The sequence below is a fragment of the Eretmochelys imbricata genome, chromosome 3 (genome assembly GCF_965152235.1).
Source record: "Eretmochelys imbricata isolate rEreImb1 chromosome 3, rEreImb1.hap1, whole genome shotgun sequence".
Classification (NCBI taxonomy): Eukaryota; Metazoa; Chordata; order Testudines; family Cheloniidae; genus Eretmochelys; species Eretmochelys imbricata.
Window position 1 is genome coordinate 147,584,772 of NC_135574.1, and position 23,598 is coordinate 147,608,369.

A 23,598-nucleotide genomic window follows, 5' to 3' on the forward strand; every position below is an offset into this window, starting at 1 on the left:
ATCTGTCTGAGGGTTCAGCAGCACTGTGAGCTAATATGCCAGCCTTTCACCACTTGGATGTGGACCTGGCAGGGTCACAGAGGAAGTAAGTTTAGAGGTCTCATCCAAATACCCGGAGGGCTTTTTCCAACTTAAAAAATCTCATCTCAGTTTGGCTCAGTCCATTTGCCCTGCTCAGGAGATGCTCAGGACTGAAAAATAACAGGGGTGGGAAGGGCTGCTGTACAGGAGTGAGGGACAATGGGCAGAATTCTATCTGGTCTAAAATTGAAATAGCTTCAGGTCAGGATTCAGAGAGCTTGAGGGTGGGGGGGAGGACTAGAATAGCAGGGGGTTGCAGGTGAGGAGTGAGGGTTACTGGTGGTAGTCCCACAGTTTTAACAGGCCTTGCTCACATTCTGTCTGCCTCTATCCATTCTCCTCAGTCCCTGCACTTTTAGGAGACCACAGTTCTCCTACAGCTCTTGTTAAGTGGATTTTTCCACTCTCCACCTATCTCTTTCCCTCCCCACTTGGTCCCACATACAGGTTAGAATCCTCTGTTTATAGCATTATAACATAGCAACAGACTATGATGTGCCCCAGGACTAAGTCTGACGTGCAGCCTTCTGGGGAGGGGAGACAGGATTTTTGTTGGGAATTAGTTACATAACAAGGGTAAAAAGAAAAGGAGTACTTGTGGCACCGTAGAGACTAACCAATTTATTTGAGCATGAGCTTTCGTGAGCTACAGCTCACGAAAGCTCATGCTCAAATAAATTGGTTAGTGGATGAAGTGAGCTGTAGCTCACGAAAGCTCATGCTCAAATAAATTGGTTAGTCTCTAAGGTGCCACAAGTACTCCTTTTCTTTTTGCGAATACAGACTAACACGGCTGTTACTCTGAAACATAACAAGGGTAAGATGCTCTCGGCCCAGGCATCTGCTAAAGCGACACCGTTGGGAAATATCTGAGGCAGAATTGCTTCTTGTTCTTGCGATGCAGGCCAGAGTGCCCTGCATTCAGCAAGGAAAAGACTCCTGCATGTACATAGAAAGAAAAGGAGAACTTGTAGCACCTTAGAGACTAACCAATTTATTTGAGCATAAGCTTTCGTGAGCTACAGCTCACTTCATCTTTTTGCGAATACAGACTAACACGGCTGTTACTCTGAAACCTGCATGTACATGCGAGTCATAGCTTCAGTGCCTTAGATTCTGCTTGTGATACCATCCAGGACTACAACCCTACTGTAGCAGAATCATATCTCTGTGTCATGGCCTCCCATTCAATTGATTTATGGACCCTCGCAGCATCCCTAATGTGAGCCCCATCTCTGAGATGGGAAAAGGCCAAGGGGCCAAAGCAGAAAGGAACCGCCTCCTTCAGGTTGTTTTAGTGACGCTGAATTCCCCTCCCCCACGAGGAAGCAGGGCCTCCAGGGCAGGGTTAAGGTAGTCACAGGGCGGTGGAGGTGGGGGGTGGAAGTCTGGGGAGGGACTCTGAGCAAACACGTGCTCTGAACTGCCCCTCATCCAGGGTGGGGAAGCCAATTAGAGGAGGTGGAGCAGCCTGGCCGCGCCCCAGTGTCCCGGATGCTGTGTAGTTGTCGCTGTGTTAGCCCCAGGATGTTAGAGAGACAAGGTGGTAAGACCTTTCAGGAGACCAGCTTCTGGTGGGGAGTGAGAGGAGCCTCCCAGCGTCACAGCGAACTGGAAGGCGGAAGAGATAGTTTAGCCTAAGTAGTTAGCACATGTTGTAAGGGACCATTCAAGGCAGAGCGGCCCCTTAACCCCCCTGCAGTCATAGGACAAACAGGGGGTTACAGAGCGTGGCTCTCCAGGGCTGGCCTTACCATGAGGCAAACTGAGGCGCCCGCCTCAGGTGCCAGACTGGGGTTGGGGGGGGCGTCATTTGAACTCCCCGCCTCAGGTGCCAAAACGTGGTGGGCCGGCCCTAGCTCGCTCACCCGCAGAAGCTGGCCCAATAAAAGCTATCGCCTCGCCCGTGACCACCTCCTCTCCTCTCCCCTCCTCTCCCCTCCCCGGGGCCGGGTCCCTGACACCTGGCAGATGCTTGTGAACGCGGGACAGCCCAGCTCGGTGAGCTGCTCCCGGCCAGGGCTTGTCTCCATGGGACAGCCCCAGCAGCCCCCCGTTACGCGGTGACTCCGGTGTCACCAGCCCGTGGGCAGCGGACGCTTCTGCGCTACCCACACCGGCGCAGTCCTGTGCCGAGCTGCACTTCAGGGGGCGTCTACACAACAACCCCCCGCCGCCGCCGCGAGTCTCAGCTCGGGACTCGCCCAACAAGGAGCGCGCAGGCTCTGCCCCTTCCCGTTGCCATGGTGATCTACCACGCGCCTCTCTTCCTCCGCCGTGCGTGACCCCTCCCCCCTCGATGACGCACCTACGCCGCTGCGTGGGGATTCCGCCGGATTACCCAGCGAACCCCGCAGCAAAATGGTGGCCTAAGCGGAGCGCGCGGGGCCGGGCCGAGCGGGGGCAAAGTTTGGGGCGGGCCCGAGACAGAACCGAACCGGGTCAGAACCGGCTGTAAAGTCCCCGGGAGTCCGGGAGGAGCGGAGCCTGACTGGTTCCGAGCCAGTCCGGGACCCGGGGGGTTGAGGGAGCCCAGCCAGGTCAGAACCGAGTCCGGGGCGGGAAGGGGGCCCAACCGGGCCGGCACCGTACCTGACTTCGAGCGCCCGGGTCCCAGCTGGGTCAGAGCCGGTCTGGGATAGGGCCCAGCCTGGCCAGGTCAGGGCTCCGCCAGCGCCAAGAGCGCCCCATCCGGGTCAGATCCGAACCGGGACTCGCGAGAAAGGGAGGAGTTCGGCTCTGCCCACAGCTTCTCGCCGTCGGGCTAAAGGGGAGGGAAACGGGCAGAACTAGATGTAAAGTCACATTGGTGTTGGGGGAGCTGGGCCCAACCTGGTCAGAACAGAACTGGGAGACGTGAGCCCAGGGAGGAAAACTATCAGAGCCAGACAATCACCGCTGGGCTGCAGGGGCCAGTACAGGCCAGTACTGAATTGAGGACAGAAGAGGTGTATGGGTCAGGAACTGAGTCCTGGAGGGGAAGAGAGTGGAAATGAGCCAGTTTAAACCCAGTTGAGTCTGGAAATCGAGGAAGACTGATCCCAGAACTGAACTGGGTCTGCTTGTGGGCCAGAGAGGTCTAAACTAAGTTTGAATGGAACCAGATCCTTATGGAGTGAAACATGGGGAGCGATGTGTATTTTGGGGAGAGACCGTGATAGCCACAACAAGAGGGCTTTGGAATTGGAAATGAAGTGAAGCAAATTTGAGACAGTTTGTATTATCTGTGTTGAAGAAGTCAGAGTAGGGGAGAGGGAACAACACTGTTTCTGTGGCAAAGCAGAAGGTCGGGGAGGAGAGAGGATCATTTACCAACTAGAGACCCTCCCTGGCACCAGGCAGCATCCAAGAGACTTTCTGGAAGAAAGTTAGTGAATCTGAACAGATCGCAAGAAAAAGGAAAGTTTAGAGAACAGCAGAGCTGAGCAGATGATACTGAACCACATCTGGATCTGGTCTAGAGTGTGAGTGGGAGACAACGGAGTAGGAAAGAAGTGAAAGGTTGAGCACTGTCACCGGGATTTGTAAACGGAAGAGGAAAAAAATATTTCCAACTGAAATTGCATTAATAGGCAAAAGGGTGAGTGAGTGAGCTGTGAGTTTCTCTGAGCTGGGAATGGACCAGGTCTGAGAGAGGCCAGCTGGAGTGAGTCCACTGAAAAGACAGCCCCGCAAAATGAGACTGCTTCTTGCCTGACAGGGCTTCTCAAAGCTGCAGATCTGTATTTTGCAGAATCAGAATCAGTCCAGAGACAGAACTGATGAAAAGGGTCTGCAGAGGAGGAGGAAGTGAATCCCTTGGATACAAACAGCAGAGAGCAGGTAAGGAAGCCAGGAAAGAGGTGATGCTACATCAGATCACACTCTGCTTTTCAATCCTGAAATCCCAGAGTGCAAATGTGTGAGTCACATACCTAGCAAATGGTCCATCTGTAGGTCCTCCATGCTAGGGCATCCTCCTTGTCATATTAGGTCCATGTTATGTAAAGCGGGCCCAAGGTGAGATGGTAGATGGAGAAATGGTAACTGCAGGGTGCTAATAAGAGAGATTGGGAGTTTCTGGGTAGAATTCAAGATTAGCCACTAGGCAAAATAGCTTAACTTGAACCAGGGCAGTACCAGTGGTCTTTGTGCCTCATGAAATGAGCACTTTAAAGCCCCCTTTTTCAGTGCTGAAGTAGCTGTGGATATAGCTCCTGAAATGAGTCAATGTGAACTGGGTCCAGGGAGCGCTGGAGCTATCCCAGCCTAATTTAAAAAAAGGTCTGTCCCGCTGGAGCTGCACAGACAAATCCTCAGGATCTCTTTCATCCCTGGTCTGATCTTAAAATGTGGATTGACCTAGCAATTCACACCCCTGAGCACTGTTGCTGAGCCGCCCAAACCCCCAGTGTAGATGCAGCTAGGTTGATGGAAAAACTCCTCCTGTCAGTGGAGGAAGTTTCTACACTACGGCTCTGCAGTGGCATAGCTGAAGTTGTGCTACCATAGCACCCATAGTGCAGACATGGCCTCTTGTGATAATTGTGATGTCTCAAATTAGGTAATTTTAGTAATTCCCTAATCTGCTAGGTAATTCCTTCTAGTAAATTATCCTTTGCATCTATGTTTTAGATGCTCTAATGCCAAGGCAAGTGCATGTCTGAGCTTGTCTGCAGTGGGGTAAGGAATGTGTGGAGATCAAGATGGGATGTTCCATTTTATGTTTTTTTTTACTTGTGCTGCCCTTCCTCACTCCTTTTCCCCTTGAGTCACTTTCAGTGTAAACTTCCTTTCCGTTTCTACCTGTCACTGAATCTGTACAGAAAGTATTGGGTACCTGTACTTAAACGGTGTTCTGTGCGTACCAGATTCAGAGTGTACGGTCAGCATTTAATCTCACTGGTGTAGCCTGCAGCATCAGGAGTCCTTTCTCTGCTTTTTAGCTCTCCTTATAGGCAGCCATGTGGCTCATATAATATACAGGGAACACACTTGGGGTTGCTAAATGTGTCCTATAGAGTTCCACAATGCAGCCTGTGGCTACTCTCATCTTTAATATCACCGAGCCACTTGGTGATCAAGAGGGGATCTTACTTCTGGAATCTGTTGCCTCTGTATCAAAGATGCATTGCAGACTTCTACATACTGTGTTGAGTAGTTGTGGCTCTCTGCTAGTTGCTTGTTTTGCAGATTTCAAACCCTGAAGTATGTATGTATAACACCCATTTTTTCATGTTCTGTGTGTATATAAATCTCCTCATTGTATTTTCCACTGAATGCATCCGATGAAGTGAGCTGTAGCTCACGAAAGCTTATGCTCAAATAAATTGGTTAGTCTCTTAAGTTGCCACTAGTGCTCCTTTTCTTTTTGCGAATACAGACTAACACGGCTGCTACTCTGAAACCTATCTTTTTCCTGTCTTCCTAAATGGCAGCTGGCACAGAGTATAAAAGGGCCCTGGAGTTTGGGAAGGGTGTGCTTCTCATCAAGGATCTGCCCCTTGTATTCAGGGTGGGTAACTGATGCAACACACTTCGGCATGGTGGTGGGTATCCTCTGGAGAGTGTGTGGTATATGGAGCTGCATGTAATATAGGATTGTGGCAGTTGGCCTTCCTTGCCTTATGGGTGCTTTTAAGGGTGGAGCAAGGACAATCAGCTCAGTAATGGCAGAATAAATGGAATCGACTAAAACCATGATTGTGCTTTACCCAGTGGCCCTAACTAGCAGGTCACATGCTTCATAATTTGTGCAAGATGAGATTATTACACACACTGTGGGGTTCTTACATCGCTCCTTTTGCCCCCACAACTCTTTGTCTGCCTTCCTGTCCCCTCTATTTCGGGGACTCCCTGCAAAGCCCCCTAACTCCTTCTTCATGCTTTGGCCTGTTAGTGTCCCACATTTTCTCCTTACCACCACAGCAGGGGTTTTTTGTTCCCCTCCATCTCCTCCTGTGTTATGTGACAACATCTCCCAATATACCCTCATGCCAGTGGTTCTATGTGCATCCCATTCTCATGTGCCCCCTGTGCTAGGGGCTCTGTGTTCCTGTTCCCCTCTCCCCATACTGGGGTCCACCAGTCTCTCCCTGCCTTGTGTTCTGTGTGCCCCATTTCTCCCTCCCCCATATCAGGGACCCCAATTTCCTCTCCAAACGAGGAGTGCTGTGGGCACTCCCATTTCCCTTTCCCCCACACCATTATTCTTCTTTCTGTCTGTGAGATGTCATTTAGGGTGTTAACATGTTAAACTCTGTTGGGAGGGTAGGCAGATATGAAATAGGGGTATTGTTGTCTTAATGCGTGCTATCAACCAGTAGTTTGATCTGTACACAGTTGCAGAGGTGCTTGAAGCTGTGGCTGTGCTAGTCAGATGGCTGGGGCTTCATGTGTCCCCCATTTCCCTCCTTCGGTTTTCTGATTTTCTCCAGAATCAATAGGGTTCTGGCCATTGATACCTAGAACATTCCTTGAAATGTTGGAGTTGATCAGATTCAGAGTTCAAAAGTTATTGCATTACAGATAAACAGAGATGTTGTTGAGTTGAGTAAGGCCTTCACAAGCTCGGCCAAAGACTCTTCCATTCAAAGTAAACTTGGTGCCTGAGAGCCCTGGAGATTGGCATTGTGTATCAGGAGGTGCAGCCTGGGTAGCAGCAGGTGGGCTTCCCATCCTGATAATATGCCTTACTCATTTTTAGGGAAAGGGCATTTAAAGTTGTTGTGGGGACTCCATTTGTTTCCACACTTCAAACATTGCTGCATGGGACAATTCTGTAGGGCAGGGTCACAGCCAATCCACATATTGCTTCCTCAGCAGCAGAGGGCTAGCGCTGTCAGTAGTATGTGTGATGAGAATTGCCAAATACGGGTCCGGTTCCCTCTGCCATTGCTGCTTCTGCCGTACTGTATGCAGGAGACCCGCAGGCACAGTCAGTTGTTAGATGGAGTTGGGGTGGAGCAAAGGGAGGATGCCCACCACAAGAAGGGGGACTTATCTTGTATTCTTGTTGGCAGGACTGAGGCTGGAATTGTCACGAGGGGGCAGATATGTTAATGTTAGTGACTCCCAGCCCCCATCTCCACACTCGAAGGTTTTGTGGATTCTGCCCTTCAGATACAAATTAAGATGCCTGAATAGGACAGTTCAGTCTGTCACAGTCATGCTTTTGATCCTTGGCCTCTACTCAGACTACTTGCTAGGCTTCAGTTAGTGCCAAATATGTTATGGATACCTCTTCACTAAGGATGGGAGTGAACTGAACCCCCTCCCAAAGTGATATCATCCAGGGACCAACAAAGAGCTGTGAATGTAGATTTCTGCCAACTTGGCCAGTGCCACAAAGGTGAAATCATCAGTCCTCTTTCCCTGAGCCAGTACCTCTGCATAAAGTCTGCTGTTTTATCCAAGACAGATTTGTAACTGCATTGGAGGAATGTTACTTTTCTCAGGTGAAGTATCTTTATAGACTGGATTGAGAGGAAGGATGATCTTGTGGTCAGGGCACTGGCCTGGGACACAGGAGAACTGTTTTGTTTTTGGCTCTGCACAGATTTATCGTGTGAACTTGTGAAAGACGCTGCCTCCCTTTGCCTCCTTTTCTCAGCTACATATAGGGTTAATACTGCTCCCTAGTGAGGTGGAATTGAGGGGGTTGAGCACCTCCATTAGTGCTTGTGTGGTGCTTAGATGCTTCGGAGATGAACACCATAGAAATACCTACAAATAAATAAATTTAACTAAGGTGTGACTTGCCTGATGCTCAGAATGAAGGAGGAACTCGTGTGGTCCACTATCCTGCATGCTCTGTGGAGTTATGAAATTGCTGTAAAACGGCCTAAGTTACACCCCTGTTCTATTTAAAGAAGGAGGGCATTCTAAGAAAGCCCCTAGTGTCTCTGATCTGTACATTTGTTTCCACTGTTCACATGCTCTCTTGTATGGCTGTGTCTTTACACATGACTCAAATTTCCTCCTCTCCTTTCTACCCCTTCCTCACGTTTAGACTTGGAAACTATTCTCTTGTTTGCCAGCATGTCAATGTACTTTCTTATTGCTAATGTGCTCAGACAGGGATGCCCCAGAAGCAGCAGCTCACAGTCTATCTTGTGTCTGGAATGACATGATACACTCTGGAGTGTCTTACTGGAAGTTATGCTTAGTGGATTGCTAAGGCTTTCCAAACTGCTATGAAGGCATAGCCCAGGGGGGTGTGAGTCCCATAATGCCAGGGTGGGAATGAAGAGTTACTTGGAATGCTTTATTCATATCACTTGCATCAGCTCTGTATTCCTGGCCCTGTCCAGTGCTAGGTGTTGAGTCCTGGAAGGCTCCATATGAGAAGTTAAAGTGACTGACTGTATTTTTCAGTTAAATGGAATGAAATTCAATGAAGCTGATAGGCAACATATTTAATACTGGTTTAAAAAATACTTTCACACAATGCATAGTTAATCTGTGAAACTCACTACCACATAATAGCATTAGGGCTAAGAGTTTACCAGGATTCAGACTAGATCTGACATTTAAATGAATGAGAAGGTCCAGAGATTTACTTTTGTTATAATATATGTATTTTAAATGGAATTATTACTCTTGTGCTTCAGCACATAAACCAACACTAAATGCTGAGGTTTACAAGGAGGAGGAAGAAGGTATTCCATAGCTGCCCACTATGATTTTCTTGCATCTTCTTCTGAAGCATCTAGTACTTGGCAGTGTCAGAGGCAATATCCTGAATCAAGTGGACCCCGTGTCTGATCCAGCCTGGCAGTTCCTCAGAGGTACAGTACATCTTTGCCCTGTCACATTGCCTGTTAAATCTTCCTCTTTATGATCATGACCCTTAAAGATCACTCTTTTTGGTCCTAACATTTGAGGGTTTTAGAAGGTCTTGGGGGGGAATCTTGGGGATTTAGTGCAGCCTCTAGCAGCTAACTTTCTCTTATCCATGAATGGGTCCTCCCTAGACCTGTGGGTATGGCCTCCTTATTCTTGGTGATTAGGGGACATCATCACTCTATGCTTCTTTCAGCTGCTGCTAGAAGGAAAAGGAATGTGTGGAGTTTGGCCCCTCCACGTTGTAAGCTAACAGTGGACTTTAGTCTGAGAGGTGCTGGAAGCCTTGCTGGCTGGGGGATGGAATTCTTCTAAGGACATTCTAGTGAAATCTGGTATGCTTTTATGCCAGCTAAAGCCTTCTTGTTCTGCAAGGCATTTCTGTTGTCCCATTATCTACCTCCATCTGTGCCGAGGACCTAGAGGTGGTTGTGTGCTGCTTGTTCATGTGGTCTTGCTGACTGAATCGGGCAGGAGAGATGGGCTATCAGATAAGGCAAGAGGTCCTGGTAAGTGGCTGTGGTGGGGAAGTGTGTGTAAGAGAGCATTTAGTAGCAGTGTATGTCTGAGTGTGGCAGGAACTGTTACAAAGGCCATGGAAAAATTGGAGGATTTCCAGAGCTGTGGATGGATTCTAGCCCTGAGATCTGTGCACACAACTCCCATGGATTTCACTGGGTACTATGCATGCATCCTAGGGCAGAATTTAGCCATTTGTGTGTAACCATGTTCAGTGAACAAACAGCTAGTGATTTCCCCAGCTAGTTCTGAGCAATTGCCTGTGTGATCGTGAGGGAATAATGTTGAGAAGTGAAATGATGCAGAGTCAGATAGTAGGACTTCCTGCAGAGCTCAGACTGACTGCCATGGGTTCCTGCACTAGGTCTGATCTGTGGCTGCTTCACTTCATTGACAGTATGGAACTTGGTTTGTGCTGATGGAGGAGGCAGCTGAGTGCTATGCATTGATATAACAATTTCAAATGCCCAAGGGTCAGCATTCCAGTGTTTAACTCTGCTTACAGTTAGAGCTGTGGTTTGCATAGGAACAGTGTCTTGGGCCAGGTTCTGTCTTGTTATAATTTATCTATGAAATGAGGTTGACTGACAGTGCTGCAGAAACCACAACTGTGAAATTTCCAACTGTTGTACATGTAAAATCTCAGCCTTTATGTGGCATTAATGTAACTTACTGACTTTTCTTTAAAGTCAAAAGAAGAGAAGGGGAATTGCTTATGTCTGTTGGGGCATTGTACCTGGACTTGTATAAAACCTTAGGCAAACTTGACTCTGTGGCATTTGTTTCTAGTGAAGATCAAATGTTTTCCAAGTTAATTAGACTAGAATCATAGAAGTGTAGGGTTGGAAAGGACCTCGAGAGGTCATCAAGTCCAACGCCCTGCGCTGAGGCAGGTCAAAGTATACTTAGACCATCCCTGACAGGTGTATGGAGGCTTTTAAGAACAGGTTAGACTATGATAGGAATTCTACAACTTCCCTTGGAAGCCTAATTCCAGTGCTTATCTATCTGTATAGTTTGAATGTATTTCCTAATTTCTAACCCAAAACTCCCTTGTTTCAGAGTAAGCCCATTACTACTTGTCCTACCTTCAGTGGGCACGAAGAACAATTGATCACTGTCCTCTTTATAACAGCCCTTAACATATTTGAAGACTACTCTCAAGTCTCCCCCCTGCCTCTCCTCTTCCCTCCCCCCCCCCCCCGCCCCTTTTCTGAAGACTAAACATGCCCGGTTTTGTTAATCTTTCCTCATAGGTCAAGCTTTCTAAACCTTTTCTTGTTTCTATAGCTCTCCTCTGGACTCTCTCCAATTTGTCCACATCTTCTTAAAGTGAGATGCCCAGAACGGGACAGTATTCCAGTTGACACTAGTGCCAAGCAGAGTTGGACAGTTACCTCTCATGTCTTATATACATCACTCCTATTATCTTTTATGCACCAGTCCTATACATCCTCTAGAATATTAGCCTTTTTCGCAACTGCATCACATTGCTGGCTCATATTTAATTTGTGATCCAGTATAACTCGGCAGTACTACTGCCTAGCCAGTTATTCCCAATTTAGTATTTGTGCATTTGATTTTTTCCTTCCTAAGTATAGTTCTTTTCACTTACCTTTATTGAATTTCAGCTTGTTGATTTCAGACCAATTCTCCAATTTGTCAAGGTCATTTGAAGTCTAATCCTGTCTTCCCAAGAGTTTGCAGCCCTCTTAGCTTGGTGTCATCTGCAGATTTTTTTAAGCATATTTTATATTGCATTATCCAAGTCATTAATGAAAATATTGAATAGTACCAGATCCAGGACAAATCCCGCAGGACCCCAGGTGACGCATTCCCCCCCAGTTTGCTAGTGAATCTTTGATAATTACTGTGAGTATGGGGGTCAAGCACTCACTTTGTAGTAATTTCATCTAGACCACATTTTTGTAGTTTGCTTATGAGAATGCCATGTTGGGACTGTGTCAAAAATCTTACTAAAAGCAAGATATATCATGTCTCTTGCTCCCCCCTCTCCCCCCTACACTAGGCCAGTAGTTATGACAACAATTTTTTTTATTGTTTTAGCATGTGCAGCTCTTGGTAGGGGCTCCATGGTTCCTGGTCATATCTGCAGCTTGAGCATGTGTTGCTGCACATGCTCAGTATAATTTTCAAATACTCCTAAAACAGGAATATTTGAAACACTCTTGCTGTTCCTTAGTAAGGACTGTGTCCCTGCCAAGTGGGAAGCTTTAAAAAATGAAAGGGATGCTGTCAACTTGAAATCTGTTGATATGAAACGGGCTAAAAGTAGTTGCAGCTGCTTCAGCTGCCCCAGATTCTCCCTGCTGGTTTGTGGTTTTAAATCTCATTGTCCTATTTTTTTAAAATATTTTTAATCGGTGCTGTTTTGAGCAACAGTATTAGAGAAATGTGATTTTTTTTTTTTTCAAATTGGCAGTGTCCCTTTAAACTGTTTGAGCTTTCTAAGCAGGAAGTGTCTGCGTGACTAATATATGAAAAACATATTTTATGCCCCCATATTCATAACTCAGCTTTCCAGGGGTCCTCTGTTCAGCTATGCAAGTTCCTGAAAATTAGCTTTGCTTGGAAGGATCTCCTTGGCCGTAACTCTTCGTTATTAGTAAAGCACTGTAGTAGCAGAAGATGTTTATGTATGTACTAGGTGTTTATGTATGTACTTGCAGCAGGTTGGGAATGTAATTTGAGGAAGTTGTTTGCACCAGGCAGGGTTGATTCCTGAAAGTAAACCCAGCCTGCAGGACTAGAGAATTCTTATAGATTATGTTTGTAAATGTATCAATTTTCCCCTGACTTGTTAGTGCTTCTGTTCTAAAAAAAAAAAAAAAAAGCCTCCCAGGTGTGTCTGAAGTGGCTCTAATTGGATTCAGTGTAGTCAGGATGCCAGCTGGGTGGGGAGAGCTCTATTACCATATAGTACAGAAGATGATTTATTGCTAGACTGACAACTTGCAATATAAACATTAGCCCAAGCATGATCTTCTACCAAAACCCCGCCCATGCAGGGAGCCAGGAATCTTCCTGCCACGCGCCATAAATCGTTTATGGTTTGCTCATGCCAGTGCATTTGAGAAACAGCTGGGCACAGGGATTAGCAGTTTGCAGAGGGCTCATGCTGGGCTAAATTAGGGTCTGCTGCCCTGGTGGTGAATGCTGGTAGTGGAGAGAGTGGAGTGCAGGAGTGCTTCTCTTCAATCGGAAACCTGTTAGCCAGGGTGGATAAAAATCAGCATTTTAAAAAAATCAAATCAGATGTTTTATTTAAATCAGATTTTTTTCATTTTATTATTATTTAAATAATTAAACAAAGATAAACCTGTTTAAAATGAAATCTGAATTTAATACAAAATATTTTAAGGCCTAAACTACTTCTAATCTCTTAAAATATTTAAATAAAAAAAACTATGACCCTCTATCAAAATCTTTGAGTTAAAAGCTGTTTTTTCTATATAAAGAAACAATTGGGGGAAAAGTAACTTTTGAGGTTAAGCTTTATAAATATGGCACAATAGGTCATGTACTATATTAAGAACTTGATCCTGTGTGGGTCCCAGGAGTTGTGCTACTGGATGCAAGAGACTAGCAAAGTCATCGCAGCCTTTGGAACCTGACCCCTGACTTCAGGAGACACCATCCTATATCTCATCAGGATCATCCACTGAGCCTAGATGGGTGGTCTTATACTCTCATAGGCGCTGACTTTCTAATGTGCCAGGGGGTGCTCGACCCCTGGCTCTGCCACAGGCCCCACCCCCACTGCACCCCCTCCTGCCCCGTTCCGCCCTGTTCCCCAATGCGCTGTGCCCTCGCTCCTCCCCCTCTCTCCCAAAGCCTCCTGCATGCTGGGAAGGAGGGGGAGGTACTGATTAGCGGGGTCTGCTGGCTGGTGGCAAATGCTGGGGGGAGCTGATGGGGTGGGGGGGAGGGGGCTGCTGGTGGTGCTCCAGTCCAAGAGCACCCACAGAGTTGGTGCCTATGTATATTCCTATTTTTACAGCTGCTCCCTACCTTCGCTTTGACTGGCTCAGTTTTCGATTTAAAGAAAGTAATACCACAGAACTGATGGAAGTCACTAGCTAAGCATCTGGAACCAACCAACCAGAGTTTGTTGAAGTGCTAAATCAGCTATTGACAGCAGTAGCCTTTTCTGCAGGCCCAGAAAGAATATTTTTTTCACTTCCACTAGTTCATTCAAAGTTGAGAAATCAACTGGGAGTTGAAAAAGCAGGAAAACTTGTCTTTCTCTTCCAGTCTATGAATAGAAAGGAGATGAGATCTACTAGTTTTAAAAGTTGAAAGACAATCTAAATAACTTAGGAGACTCTCATTTTCAAGAGACTTAGAAAAATAAGCTCCAGCCACATTCACTTAGGCATATTTGAAAGTTTTCCAAAGGCTGACCTGAAATAATTAGTTTAATTCAGTTACTACAATTAATATTTCTGTTTAATAAATCATTTAATTGTAAATGTGAATCATGTTTTGATTGGAAGTTTATGTATCCAAAACTTTAAGGCTGTTTCGTTTTTAATAAAAATAAATTTTATATGCTGTTTTGTGTAATTAATTAATTTCTAGTTATGAGCTAAAAGTTAATTATCTGGTAAATAAATAAGCAACATATTCGCCATTTTCTATTATACTAAAAATGTACAATTAATAAGAACCTGAAAACATGAAGCTATATAATTGCTTCAATATATGTATATAGTTATAGTGTACCCTCCAAGATAGCAAAAAGATGTACACACAGATCTTGTGTGAAGGCTCTATTTAGTTGTAAATCAGTGTGTTTTAATGACAGGTTTCAGAGTAACAGCCGTGTTAGTCTGTATTCGCAAAAAGAAAAGGAGTTCTTGTGGCACCTTAGAGACTAACCAATTTATTTGAGCATGAGCTTTCGTGAGCTACAGCTCACTTCATCAGAGTGTTTTAATGGTTATGTCAATGAGAATGCACCTTTCTTTAGAAAATAACTGAGGTACAAATGGAAAAGTTGGTTTAAAATAGATTTAATACAAGCCTTTCCACTTGGTGATTTAAATCAATCCACCCTGCTGTTGGCTCAGGATAGGCAGAAGGGCAGGGAAAGGGAAGTGGTGGTGTTTCAGGCTGTCAGGGTAGCTATGTGCTTGCTACTCACCAGCTAAGGTGAAATACCTGATTGATGGCTGCCCTGCATAGTGGGGAGATTAGCTGCTAAATGTAGGCAATCAATTGTGTTATTAGGCAGAATGTGGATCAGTCGTTCCTGCCACAGAGGAGCTGAGAGAATATAAAGGCTACTCTCAGGGGCTTATTTTTGCAGCCTGGCTGTGGTACAGTTTCTCTGGGATTGCTGAATGTCAGCAGAACTGGACGTTGTATGATGCCACCCAGGGCTTTACAACTACCTTGCAGGTTTTAGAAAGGGTTCTACTGTAATGCTAAAGATGCCTCAGTGATAGATATACCATAAGAACCTAAATAGAATTGGGGTCTATTTCTTTCCTTCTGTCTTGGGTATTGAAAGAGTGGTAGTGAATCACCTAAGTATGTTTCTAGTGACTAGCATGTGGGAGAAGGACTATTTATGGTGAATTCCCCCTTCAGTCCCTAAAAGTGAGATGTTTCATAACACTGAATGTGTTTCCACGCTAATGGTACAGCATCTAGCACAACGAAGCTGTGGTGTTAATTGGTGTCTCTAGGTGTTACCATAATACACAGAATACTCAGACTTTACAGTCTAAATGAGACCAGCCATTATGTTCAGACATACTCTGCACATGTCACAGATATTAGAATGTTAGTTGTAGCTGGATTAGTGTCTCCATGAGCAAATCCTTCTGTAGGTTGTTTGGCTTGAGAATCCGTGTGGAATGTTTTTCAGCAAGGTCCTTGCATCCTTCAAACATAACAGCCATGTACCAGTGCCTCCAGACTACACCACTCTGTGTCATTGCACACGTCAGGCAAAGCCAGGGTCATGGACAAGGGCAAGACAGATGGGTTCTGGAAGCTAGTAAGCAAATAGTTTTTCTAATTCCATCGCTTTACAGACAGCCTCTCAGTCTGTTTCACTGAGCCACTGTACAGATGCCTCTCTCTTGAGTAGGAATGTTTTCCCCTCAATTAGTTTTTTTTAAACTCAGCTGTCATTTATTGACATTTCCTAACTGACCTGGCCATGCTTACGGCCTGCAGATGAGCAGTGTGAGGTACTGCAACACCTAGATGCATTGGGGTCTAGAAAAAGGGCTGAACAGCTTTACACTATCTTTGCTTACCTAGGTTTGCACTGATACACTGGTTTTGGGGATGCAGGGGGGCATGGCTCTTCATGTCCTTGCCAGAGTACTGAAGGTTCCCCTACATTTCACTACCTTTTTTTAGGTGAAGGTATTCAGTCTCCAGTGTCAACCTGACCCTTGGCATCCCGAGACTGAGGTCAATTAGTGTCAAATATATTGGGGGCTGTTTATGTTATGGCCACCCAAGAACAGGGGAAACAGTGTGGTCTAGTGGATAGAGAACTGGACTGGGACTCAGGTCACCTGGGCTCTGTTCCTGGCTCTGCCACTGACCTGCTGGCTGACCTTGGACAAGTCATTTTGCCTTCTTGCACCTTAGTTTCCCCATCTGTAAAAATGAGGGTAGTGATACTGATCTCCTTTTGTAAAGTGCTTTTAGCTCTATAGATGAAAAGTGCTATATAAGAGGTAGGTGGGTGTTACCATCTTTCGGGATCCCTAAAATCCATCTCTGTGGGAGAGTGGCCCTAAGCCACAGAATCTTAAAGTCTAGGTCTGGATGGCTGTTAAGCCAACGGACTAAATCAGATTCTTTACTCTTCTTTATACAGAACCCCCCAGGTACATAACGTGGCTAGAGAGGGGTGTGGTTGTACGATCATATTTCTAGCTCTCTTGGTTCTGCTGCTGCTGTTGGTGGAATGGACCCCTCCCCCACCCTGGAAATCAGTGCAAAGGATTTACCTTCTCTGTCACCCAGACTGGAGTTACAAGTTTAACTTTAAAAAGAAAAGGAGTACTTGTGGCACCTTAGCGACTAACCAATTTATTTGAGCATAAGCTTTTGTGAGCTACAGCTCACTTCATTGGATGCATACTGTGGAAAATACAGAAGATGTTTGTTTTTATACACACAAATCATGAAAAAATGGGTGTTTATCACTACAAAAGGTTTTCTCTCCCCCCACCCCACTCTCCTGCTGGTAATAGCTTATGTAAAGTGATCACTCTCCTTACAATGTGTATGATAATCAAGGTGGGCCATTTTCAGCACAAATCCAGGTTTTCTCTCCCTCCCCCACCCCCCAACACTCCCCCCAAACAAACCCACTCTCCTGTTGGTAATAGCTTATCTAAAGTGATCACTCTCCTTACAGTGTGTATGATAACCCAAAAAAACTTGCCTTGAGGCTATAAGTCCCTAGAGTTAGGACTCTGTTCCACAGGCAGCAGGTTGCTTGTGTGAGACTGTATCTCCTGAATCTTCCAGTATAACTCTGAAGAGACTAAGCCAGTGGCGGAAACCTCACACTGGCTAGCGTCTGTACCTCTCTGAGGGGGGGAGTGGAGGGAGGGAGAGGAGTAATAGAGGAATCAGTGGCTCCAGAGTAACAGCTGTGTTAGTCTGTATTTGCAAAAAGAAAAGGAGTACTTGTGGCACCTTAGAGACTAACTAATTTATTTGAGCATAAGCTTTCGTGAGCTACAGCTCACTTCAGTGAAATTAAGCTCACACTGTTTGCTCCCCTGCCCAGCTGTGTAGTAAGTTAGCAGTACGTGTCTGTTCTTATTCTTCTGAAAGTAGACTTTGTTCTCTGGAGACTGCTAATCATGCCCCATGGGGGTGTAATCAGTTATAAGGTATTTAATACAGTGCAGGCGGGAACAGGCCGCCTGGCCGGGCTGGCAGATTACAACACTACAATTATAAAGGGCCCCTTTCCCCCCCTTACCCGCCCACCAGTGGCAGGATGAGGGTTGTACCAGGAGACAGTGTTAAACATACAAAGTATATGTGTGGGTTGTGGGAGGGAGAGGGGAAGCTGCAGAGACACCACCTATTCCTGAAAAAAGAAAAGGAGTACTTGTGGCACCTTAGAGACTAACATTTATTTGAGGATAAGCTTTCGTGAGCTACAGCTCACTTCATCGGCTGCATACTGTGGAAAATACAGTGGGGAGATTTATATACATAGAGAACATGAAACAATGGGTGTTACCATACACACTGTAACCAGAGTATAAGCTTTCGTGAGCTACAGCTCACTTCATCGGATGCATACTGTGGAAACTGAAGAAGACATTATATACACAGAGACCATGAAACAATACCTCCTCCCACCCCACTCTCCTGCTGGTAATAACTTATCTAAAGTGATCACTCTGTTTACAATGTGTATGATAATCAAGGTGGGCCATTTCCAGCACAAATCCAAGTTTTTGTGTGGATGTAGAAGCCCTCTACACCAACATTCCACGCAAAGATGGACTACAAGCCATCAAGAACACTATCCCCGATAATGTCACGGCTAACCTGGTTGCTGAACTTTGTGACTTTGTCCTTACCCATAACTATTTTACATTTGGGGACAATGTATACCTTCAGATCAGCGGCACTGCTATGGGTACCCGCATGGCCCCACAGTATGCCAACATTTTTATGGCTGATTTAGAACAACGCTTCCTCAGCTCTCGTCCCCTAACGCCCCTACTCTACTTGTGCTACATTGATGACATCTTCTTCATCTGGACCCATGGAAAAGAAGCCCTTGAGGAATTCCACCATGATTTCAACAATTTCCATCCCACCATCAACCTCAGCCTGGTCCAGTCCACACAAGAGATCCACTTCCTGGACACTACAGTGCTAATAAACAATGGTCACATAAACACCACCCTATACCGGAAACCTACTGACCGCTATTCCTACCTACATGCCTCCAGCTTTCACCCTGACCACACCACACGATCCATCGTCTACAGCCAAGCTCTGCGATACAACCGCATTTGCTGCAACCCCTCAGACAGAGACAAACACCTACAAGATCTCTATCAAGCATTCTTACAACTACAATACCCACCTGCGGAAGTGAAGAAACAGGTTGATAGAGCCAGAAGAGTTCCCAGAAGTCACCACCTACAGGACAGGCCTAACAAAGAAAATAACAGAACGCCACTAGCCGTCACCTTCAGCCCCCAACTAAAACTCCTCCAACGCGTTATTAAGGATCTACAACCTATCCTGAAGGATGACCCAACATTCTCACAAATCTTGGGAGACAGGCCAGTCCTTGCCTACAGACAGCCCCCCAACCTGAAGCAAATACTCACCAACAACTACATACCACACAACAGAACCACTAACCCAGGAACCTATCCTTGCAACAAAGCCCGTTGCCAACTGTGCCCACATATCTATTCAGGGGACACCATCACAGGGCCTAATAACATCAGCCACACTATCAGAGGCTCGTTCACCTGCACATCCACCAATGTGATATATGCCATCATGTGCCAGCAATGCCCCTCTGCCATGTACATTGGTCAGACTGGACAGTCTCTACGTAAAAGAGTAAATGAACACAAATCAGATGTCAAGAATTATAACATTCATAAACCAGTCGGAGAACACTTCAATCTCTCTTGTCACGCAATTACAGACATGAAGGTCGCTATCTTAAAACAAAAAACTTCAAATCCAGACTCCAGCGAGAAACTGCTGAATTGGAATTCATTTGCAAATTGGATACTATTAATTTAGGCTTAAATAGAGACTGGGAGTGGCTAAGTCATTATGCAAGGTAGCCTATTTCCCCTTGTTTTTTCCTACTCCCCACCCCCCAGACTTTCTGGTTAAACTTGGATTTATGCTGGAAATGGCCCACTTTGATTATCATACACATTGTAAGGAGAGTGGTCACTTTGGATGGGCTATTACCAGCAGGAGAGTGGGGTGGGAGGAGGTACTGTTTCATGGTCTCTGTGTATATAATGTCTTCTGCAGTTTCCACAGTATGCATCCGATGAAGTGAGCTGTAACTCACGAAAGCTTATGCTCAAATAAATTGGTTAGTCTCCAAGGTGCCACAAGTACTCCTTTTCTTTTTGCGAATACAGACTAACAGGGCTGTTACTCTGAAACCTGTAACCAGAGTGATCACTTAAGGTGAGCTATTACCAGCAATGGGGGGGAGACAGGGAACCTTTTGTAGTGATAATCAAGGTGGGCCATTTCCAGCAGTTGACTAGAACGTCTGAGGAACAGTGGGGGGTGGGGATAAACATGGGGAAATAGTTTTACTTTGTGTAATAACTCATCCACTCCCAGTCTCTATTCAAGCCTATTCAGGGACACCATCATAGGGCCTAATCACATCAGCCACACTATCAGAGGCTCGTTCACCTGCACATCTGCCAGTGTGATATATGCCATCATGTGCCAGCAATGCCCCTCTGCCATGTACATTGGTCAAACTGGATAGTCTCTACATAAAAGAACAAATGGACACAAATCAGATGTCAAGAATTACAACATTCAAAAACCAGTCGGAGAACACTTCAATCTCTCTGGTCACTCGATTAGAGACCTAAAAGTGACAATTCTTCAACAAAAAAACTTCAAAAACAGACTCCAATGAGAGACTGCTGAATTGGAATTAATTTGCAAACTGGATACAATTAATTTAAGCTTGAATAGAGACTGGGAGTGGATGGGTCATTACACAAAGTAAAACTATTTCCCCATGTTTATTTCCCCACGCCCCACTGTTCCTCAGATGTTCTTGTCAACTGATGGAAATGGCCCACCTTGATTATCACTACAAAAGGTCCGTCCCGTTCCCCCCCACCCCGCTCTCCTGCTGGTATTAGCTCATCTTAAGTGATCACTCTCCTTACAGTGTGTATGGTAACACCCATTGTTTCATGTTCTCTATGTATATAAATCTCCCCACTGTATTTTCCACTGAATGCATCCGATGAAGTGAGCTGTAGCTCACGAAAGCTTATGCTCAAATAAATTTGTTAGTCTCTAAGGTGCCACAAGTACTTCTTTTCTTTTTGCAAATACAGACTAACATGGCTGCTACTCTGGAACCTGTCACCTATTCCTGGAAGCAGGAAGATCTGAATGCTGGGAGAGCTGCAGCCATTGTACACTGCATTGTTGAGACTTGGGGGAACATGGGGGTGGGTTGTGTGGGGATGGCTCTTGGCAAATTGTCTGGGTAGAAAGGGGCTTCCTTCCTCTCCATTGAGCCTGAGCTGGATATGTGTGGTGCAGATGTGGTTAGAGTTGGGGAGGCACTTCCTTCTGTTCCCTGTGCCTTCTCAGGGCCAGATTTACAACGTATTAGGTGCCTAGTGGGGTTTACAAAAGTGCCTAACCTGGTGAGGTGTCTAAATCCCCTGGGAGTTAGGTGTCTAACCTGTTTAGGTACTATTGTAAATCCCATGAGTTGCCTATCTACACCTTTATGTGCCTAAATACCTTTAGTAAATCAGGCCCTTAGTCCCTCCATGGTGTGTGGGGGCTCAGTTTGGGGAATAGCCACCCACCAGGGCCTTGAAATCTTAGTTCCACAGCCTGGTGGACCTTCATGGCTCCCCAGACTTGCTTTCTCCTGATTAAACCCTGGTGGCACACTAGACTCACCCTTCCAGTGCTTGTAGGTAGTGGTCCTCTCTCCCCTTTTCTAAACTCTACAGGTATGTCCCCTTGTGAATACAGCTCTTCAGCCATGTAATCATCTCTACTGCTCTTCCGTGAGTTCCCTGGAACTAGGGAGGAGTACCGCTCTACCCAGTGCCAGGATACAGTACTATTGCTACAATGCTGTTCTGCCTCACTTCTAGCTGGGAAGTGGTACTGCTCTTCTCCTCGGCCCCCCTTCACCCTGCCGTTTGGTAGCTGAGGAGCAGAAGGGAATATCTCTTCTGCTGTATCTCTGTATGGTCTAGTTTCTCTGTTTTTGCCCTATGCATGTTATAAAATCCCAGCCCTTCCTAGAATCCCCTTGCATAGCTGCTGCCACCAGCCTGCACGCTAATGACCACTGGCTACTATTCCATTTGGAGCCCATGGGTGGGTGTTGCTGAAGAAAAGGAGTACTAGTGGCACCTTAGAGGCTAACCAATTTATTTGAGTTAGTCTCTAAGGTGCCACAGGTACTCCTTTTCTTTTTGCGAATACAGATTAACACGGCTGCTACTCTGAAACCTGTTGCTGAAGAGTGTCACATGAAGCATAATGCTTGTCCTGAAGGTTGTGTTTCCTGTCTCTGTTAAATGCTGAGCCCTTGGCACGAGACAGAGCTGAGATTCCAACCCAGGTCTCCAGCCTGGTAGTGAGAGTACTGATCACTAAGTTCCATAGCTGCCCACACTTTGAAAGACAAAATGGGCTGGTGATTCTTCTTTTTGAGTTTAAAGAAAAGAAACAGAAAGGCAGAGTATATGAGAGTCAGCTAAACCTGGGCTGCTTGGGGATACTGGCCTCTCGTGTCCTCTTGGGGATCATTCTTATTGCTTTTCCCTTTGAAATGGCTTCCTAACATGGGAGCAGGGCTTCAGTTGAGGGGCAAGAGAAGCAGTTCTCTGGCTAGAGAGCCAGGGCTTGTTTGTAACTCTATCCAGCAAGGTGGGGTTCTGTGAGAAGTGATCACCTTAGGCAGAGGTTACCAGGCACCTGAGATCTTTGTGTGTATTGACTGAGTTCTCCTCATGTTAATACAAGTGGCCATGTGCCTACCTAGAGACGGAGGAGTTGAGTAGAACTGAGATCAGATCAATTTGTGCTGGCAGTATGTGTGAAAGGATGTTGGGGTAGGGTGTGTGTGCGTAAGAGTGAATGGGAGTGGTTTTGTATCTCCAGGGAAGGATGTGTGTGAAAATGGACCCTAGAAAAAGGAAATTGGTGTCTCTTATGGGAGGCCCAAGGCCCAGCCCTTCTGACTTGTTTCATACCTGAATTCAGCTTCAGGCTTTGCACTTGAGTTCAGCTCTGTCTGCTCCTGTTAACAAGACTCACTCACAGGTTTGTCTGTTGACTTATATATAAGGAAAACAGGGAAATTCCCTTCCCTGCTACTCTACGAACTCTGATGTTCAGTCACTTCCCAGCCCAGACAGCGTCTCTTCCCCTTTCTCTGTGGGTTGCTTTATTAACTCTCTTGTCCTATGCTATTTCCCTTGCTTCGCAACTACATGGGGCTCCTACTCCCTGTTGGTTGATTGGGTTTGGGACTGAGGCCGTGGTGGAGGTTCTGGAGGTGGCATGGCCTGTGTGGGGAGGTCATGTGGGCATGCAGAGGGCATGTGGGCTCAGCTGCTTGTTTTCTTTCCCTTTTTGGTGTGGAATGCACCGTGTTTGTCTGTCTTGGCCTGTGGTTGTAGCCCGCATTCCTGCACAGCGAGTCAGCAGGGCAGCAGGCGGCGTGCTGTTTGTGCCCTGTGGCTACATGCTTTCAGCTCCACATCAAAGGTGTGTTTGGTGTGTAGCTTATGCCATTTCTGGCCACACCTGGTGGCCTGCAGGCATGCGGGGGTGGAGCCTGGGCTGCGTTTGCAGATGGCAGTCAGCATTCAGGCTTCTCCTTACTTGTGGAAACGAAGGAGCCAAATCCATGTTAAACAACCTGAGGAATGCAGCGGGAGAGCAGAGCAGAACGGAGTCACTCCAGGGGCATGTCCTAGCAGCAACATTGCCTTAATAGCTGCAGCAAAATAACTCGTGCTTGCTCCCTCCAAAAGGATTGGATGTGTGGTGGGTTTTAACTTACACCAAAAAGAAAAGGAGTACTTGTGGCACCTTAGAGACTAACCAATTTATTTGAGTATAAGCTTTCGTGAGCTACAGCTCACTTCATCGGATGCATACTGTGGAAAATACAGAAGATGTACTTATACATACAAACCATGAAAAAAATGGGTGTTTACCACTACAAAAGGTTTTTCTCTCCCCCCACCTCACTCTCCTGCTGGTAATAGCTGAGGAGGGAGTCTACATACACAAACACCTACAAGATCTCTATGTAGACTCCCTCCTCAGGCCCTACGCTACCAGCACTCCCAGTTACCTTTGAGACACCACTGACTTCCTGAGGAAACTACAATGTATCGGTGATCTTCCTGATAACAC

The 23,598-nt window shown here is 46.1% G+C and overlaps 1 protein-coding gene across 2 annotated transcripts in view; it reads left to right on the forward strand.

Annotated features, from left to right (window-relative positions):
• The first annotated feature begins 2,444 nt into the window (after positions 1–2,444).
• The window catches only part of TJAP1 (tight junction associated protein 1), a 60,059-nt gene continuing 38,905 nt past the window's right edge, over positions 2,445–23,598 (forward strand). For both annotated transcript variants that reach the window (XM_077813561.1, XM_077813563.1), the window contains exons 1-2: positions 2,445–2,621; positions 3,815–3,903. The gene's annotated coding sequence lies outside the window, so the exon portion shown is untranslated. The remainder of the gene's footprint in view (positions 2,622–3,814; positions 3,904–23,598) is intronic.